The following is a 5,826-nucleotide window of genomic DNA, read 5'->3' on the forward strand; positions in this document are numbered from 1 at the left end:
ACAAAAAGACACAATAATTGAGATTCAATATTAGGATGTTAATACATGGAAACATTGAGAGAAATATCACAGTTTTGGCCAAATAACTTCCTTTTGAGGTTTCTCTGTAATAAAGCAGGTCTTTAGATCTACAGATGCCAGCTCAATACCTTATCAGTTTAATGAGATTCAGAGTTAATTTCACACTGAGAAGGTTTTCGACAAACAAGCTGCAAGAAAAAAAAAGTAACATTAAAAGAAATACAGAATTCCTAAGATGGGCAGAACATTCTTGGTGAGCAAAAAGGGAAAAGAGAGCATGGTTTTCAGCTGCCACCCTGGAAGCAGAAGCTGAGGAAGGTGTGGAGGAACATCTGATTGTGCCATTTGGTATTGCAAGCAGTTCTGAAACCAACCCCAAAATTGTTTTTATGTTAGTGGTGCTCGGGTATTGAGCAAACCCAAGCGAGTGGCATTAACGTGAGCTACAAGAGAGGAAGGCTGCACTTGCTCTCACACACATCAGAAGCAATACAAACTCACTAGAAGGAAATGGAGTCAAAGAGCAACATCAGCCCCGTGTGCACAGATAGCCTGAGTTGTGTTACCTGTGCTTTAATGCCTCAGCTGCCAGGCTGGGACTCACACGTAGCATCCCTGCCATCCAGCCCCTCTGAGAGCAGTCACTGCATCTCACTAGTTAGCAATGACAGACACCTGCCTTTGTGGAGCAGGGCTACACGCACTGCATATAAAATCTACAACAGCTCTTCATTTTGATTTTTCTTCTGAGTGCCACAAGAGGTTTTCCTATGCTAGTCCTTTTGTACTCACTTTATTGTCCCGGTAAAGGAGAGCTGTATCTCAAACAGTCTGTATAAAATGCAGTGCTGACCTACGCAGGTCCTTGAAGCAGATGACGAGGCTCCAACCTTCCTCCCAAAGGTGGAAACAATGACTCCATACCCTGCTCATAAGGAATTCCAAATTCAGCTCCAAATTGGCCTCCTCACAATTGCTTCCTCCGTATGCACGTACAGGAAAAGAAAAGAAAGAAGAAAAAGCAATAGAGGTATTTGTCCCTGTGACAAACAAGGAGCAGCCAGAGGCAGCCAAGCACTGAGTGCCAGGCAGATGTGCACAGCTGCTCACAGCTGTGTGTAAGAGGCAAGTCAGGCTGTGAGCCGTGTGCCCTGGCCTGGATGCACCAGCCCCACACCAGGAGGCCACAGCAGCAGCTCCTGATGGCCCACACTGCTGTCAGAAGCCACGAGGAAAAGCCTTTGTGGCCGTTCATCCATTAGCATGGGATGGGAATGCAGCAGAAGGGGTTTCACATTCTGCACGTTGCCACTTTTACACCTACAGTAAATACAAATGATAGGCTTGCAATTAAACACTCCGATTTTCTTTCAGGCGCTCTGGCTTTCTAAGAAGCTTTGAGGGGGGTTCCTAGCAAAATGATAAAATGAGCTTAGAGTCCCTCCTCATGAAACATTCACACAGCAGATCATCTGGGAAAACACATCAACCAAAAGGAAAAGCTTTGCAATTAATAATACATTAGAGAAGTGAGGTGGAATCGTGTGTGAAGTGACTGACCTGCTTTAAAAACACTGCCTGGTGCCATCCCAGCTCCTCATTACAGAAGTCCCCACATAAAGATGCGCTCTGCCTGCATGCAGACAACTGGCAATAAAAGGAAGGGTGAATCACACTAACCGGTTCTACTGAAGAGCTGGTTTATTTCTACTGAGGAAAAAAAAACAAAAAAACAAAAAACCAACAATCCCAATCAGCAGGTAAAATGCTGCGCTGGGCCAAAACAAAGACCTTAATTCTCAGGTTTTGTGTACCAGTGCCATGGAGACTGGTGCAAGAGCTGCTCACACAGAGATGGTTTTGTGGCCCATGCACACGTGACTGCATACACACTTTTGCACCTGCAATCACTTACACCATTTGTGCCTGCAATTATTATATCTGCATGCATAATTAGGAGTGCATTATGCAAATAACCAGTTATTGATGTAATTGGTCACTGGCTTACACGGCTGTTCGGTGGCAATTTGCATGTGCAGCTCTGGTGCCTTCCCGAATAAATCCAGCATGCTCCTGCAATTTTGAAAAAAAAAAAAAATACTCAACATCTACAGAACCAGGTGAAAAGAAAACCTCACAGTGTTTCAGCTCACAAACAGAAAGTGGCAGCAAAGTAGAAACCTGTTGGCACAAGATGCAAACTGCAATACCTCTTTCTCAACTTACCTCACGAATGAGCCTTCAGCTATAATCATTTCTCTTCCAAAAATTCCAGCTGACTGTTGCTATTTTTACAGATTTATTCAATCTCACATCGGTTAGGAGCTATGACTGTTGGACCACAGGGCAGCACATCCCCACTTGCCCGGCACCACATTTCTTTTAGGTAACAGCCCTCCTACCAAATCTTCCCACCTGACACCACTTCTTGACAGAAAGACATATCAGAGCCCCACAGCACAGTTCAGGGTAATGGATTATGCATACACTCAGGACAGTAAGCAGCTTAATGTCTGCTTCAGAGAAGAAACGCAGTGACACATGCGACAGGTCACAGAGAGCTGCATTGTTTTGTTATTGTCCAAGGCACACCAGCGAGAGCCTTTGGAAGGCTTGAAGGCAAACTTTGGAAGGCAACTGTGGTGCAAACATACATGGCAACAAACATCACACACACATGACCATGCAAGAGAGATGGAGATGGCCCAGGAAAACTGCTGAAGAGTGAAGCTGATGTGAAGAAAGTGAAGGAAGAAGGGTATGAAGCCAGAGGGCATGGAAGGAGAGAAGATGAGAACAAGGAGGTGGTCAAAAAGGACGCTGTGCAGTCCATTGGGAAGTCTCATGTTTTCCCGTGCTCTTCTCAAGGCTGTGGGAGCTGGGTTGTTTGGGAGGAGCACGCAGCGCTGCCTGAGCACTGCTGGCTGGAAAGCATCTGTGGGGTTTTGCCTCCAGCAGCTCAGGGGAGGTGACAGCAGAGAGAAATGCTCCCCCTCAGTCCAAGCAGCACTGCAGCAGCTGCTCCTGGAGTTGTCACTACTGCACAGAGTGCCAGGCTGGCAGAACCACCACTTCCATCTCCTTCACCACACAGAAGCATGCGTTTGCAGTCTGCAGGAGCAAATTCTTTTTTAAATTCCCATCTTAGCACTATTCTCATTCCTGCTATCTTAATGTTGTGAAAATTGCCTAGAAATACAGACATCAGGTTGCAAACTTTTAGTGGTTGTTGTATTTCACATCTTTGTTGTTTGCCTTATAGGTTTGAGGTTCATCACATTTATGCCCTTCAAGCTTTTCTATGCAATCAGAAGCAATCAAACTTTTCTATTAAAAAAAACAAAGCCAGCATTTTTTTAGTACAGTATCACATTGACATGCTTGAATCTTAAGAAACCTACAAGCTGCCAGTCATTATCCCTACAAACCTATGCATTTTTGCAGGTGATGCTGGTCCCAGCAGGGAGCCGCACCAAGACAGGGCTGCTGCATCCATTCCTGCTTGCTTGGCAGTTCCAACATGCAAGCTGTGGTGTAAAAGTTTATTTGTGAGTGTTTCACAAGTTCCTCATGGATCTTGGCAGAGAGTGGGGCCTGTTGGGTGTGTAATTTCAAACAGCAGAAGCCTGGAACACAGACAGCATCGCCTGCAATGACAGACAAGTGCTGAGCTGCTTAGGAAAATCAAATATGGAAAACACTTGTCCTCTGCTACAAACCTGCAGCTCTCCTCTAGCGTTGTGAACACAGAGCAGATCACGAGCACTCTGAATGCCCAGACAAGCACTGCCAACACATGTGAAACACTCACACACGTTAGGAGACCGGGAGGAACAGGGCAGCACTGAGGCCATGAGGATTCAAAACTGAATTCTGTAAAAAGGTGTGTGAGGATGGCATGCAGCTAATGCTGCGTGAAAGGATGGAGCAACTGCACGGAGAGAGGGAAAATAAATTCTCTGCCCTGAAACAGAAAAGAACTGAAGCCAGCCACAATACAGAGGAAGCATCAGCTGTGACATTACCTCTACATCAGTAATAAATGAGAGATGGAAAAGCAACATCCGGACTGATGGGAGCACAGCCATTGTGGAAGGCAGCATAGCTCTTTGGATGGCATTTATGAGTTCCTTCTGAAAATTCAATTTCCTTGAATATGAAAAACTTCACGTTTAATGTTATCCGAATGACCTTTTGGACTTTCAGGGGAAAAAAAAAAAAATCACTGCCTCAAGACTAAATCCCAGCCATTAACCAATGTTACACATTTAACTTCCTGTTACCTCATTTTAAGCCTTTCTTGCCATAAATCACATGGCCCATTTTGGGGTAATTTCCTGGAAAGGCATCACATCCCAGCAGCATACCAGGAGAGGCACTGAGGGCAGCATGCCATGAACACCACTATAGGACTGCACAGCCCTCACATAAGGATGGAGGGGAAAAAAATCATCCCACCTGATGGCCACCTACTTGCTTAGTTGGGGTTTTTGTCAAGAAAAGCATTAAGGCTGCTGAGGTGTGCAGAACTCCCATCTTCTTATGTTAATAAAGTGCACGAGGAAGGAGGCAATACAGCACCCCGTCCCCACAGCCTTCACATTGGCTGGTTAAATGCACAATAAAAAGAAATAGGAAATAATGATTTAAGGGTACAAAGAACAGCTGACATGTACAATGCTGCTATGGTGCCAGCCAGCCTCTGGCATCGAGCCCCAGGAACTCAGAGAATTGTTCTCCTCTGTCCTGCCACTGCCAAGGGAAAAATACAAGTCAGTAGTTCCAAACTGGGATAACCAAAAAAAGAGACAAACCAGAAATTGGGAGTGAATAGGAACTGACCATACGCAGTTCCCAAAGGAAATGGACAGCTTAAGTCCTCAACTTTCAGTCTCGGGTTGCTCTTTGGGTTGACGTGGCATCCTATTTTCTCCAATCTTATACACCAGTCTCTTCTTTAAGCAGCCATAGGCACGCAGTGTGGTTTCAGGGAGCAGCACCACTTTACTCACCAGCAGGACGATCTCCTCCATCTCCAACCACCTCAATTGGAAACGGACTCGGGTGCAGCTGCAGCCCCTGCAAGCAACTGCTCCACAGATGAAAGCTCCCTTCCCTTTAGAGGGCAAAAACCAAACGCAGCCTTTATCGGCAGCGCTTTACCCACAGCACGCACCACTTATGCTCTGCGCCTTTGTCCTTCGCATCGCTCGTGCTGAAGTTCATAAAGCACCTGAAAGCCGGAGTCACACGGCAGGTGGGAGCCGGCCGGCAGCCCTGCTGGCAGCGCGCACCGCCCGAGGGCACAGCGCTGCGGAACGGCACGATCCCTTCCCTCGCAACGTGCCAGCAGCTTCCCGAGCACGCAAATAACTGCCAGCAGCACCGGGAGGAGGAACCCGCGCCTCGCACCCTTCTGTCAGCAGCTGGTGACTCCGAGCCTAATGATGAGTTAACGAGCAGCACGTGGACCCGCGCCCCTACGTGCGCCCAGGGCCGGGGGAGGAGCAGCTCCTGGGTACCGCGCTGCGCCTCAGGGCCGCGCTGAGCAGAGCCCGGCTCTGCCCTCCGCACCTCCCGCGGGTGGCTGTGGGCGTGGATGGGATCCCTCTCCTTACAGATAGCCACTCCATTGCAGCATCTTAGGGATGCAAGGTACGTACAAGGAGAGAGACTACAGGTGCGCGCAAGGGCGTCCGAGAGCTTTTCACGCTCCCTGCGCCCGCACCAGCAGCGCGCCGCGGGGCGGGGCTACGTGGGGAAGAGCGAGGCGAGTGGGCGTGGCCTCTTCTCGCCCCGCCCCGC

General features: G+C 48.0%; 1 long non-coding RNA gene across 1 annotated transcript; it reads right to left on the reverse strand.

Moving 5' to 3' along the window:
• Nucleotides 1-219: 219 nt before the first annotated feature.
• LOC116217180 lies at nucleotides 220-5,756 on the reverse strand. Its single transcript, XR_004161345.1, has 4 exons — nucleotides 5,034-5,756; nucleotides 2,030-2,094; nucleotides 1,582-1,668; nucleotides 220-946 (listed from the first exon to the last, which is right to left on the reverse strand). It is a non-coding gene; the product is annotated as an uncharacterized LOC116217180 (long non-coding RNA).
• Between the last annotated feature and the right edge of the window lie 70 nt (nucleotides 5,757-5,826).

Source organism: Meleagris gallopavo, chromosome 14, assembly GCF_000146605.3.
Source record: "Meleagris gallopavo isolate NT-WF06-2002-E0010 breed Aviagen turkey brand Nicholas breeding stock chromosome 14, Turkey_5.1, whole genome shotgun sequence".
NCBI lineage: Eukaryota > Metazoa > Chordata > Aves > Galliformes > Phasianidae > Meleagris > Meleagris gallopavo.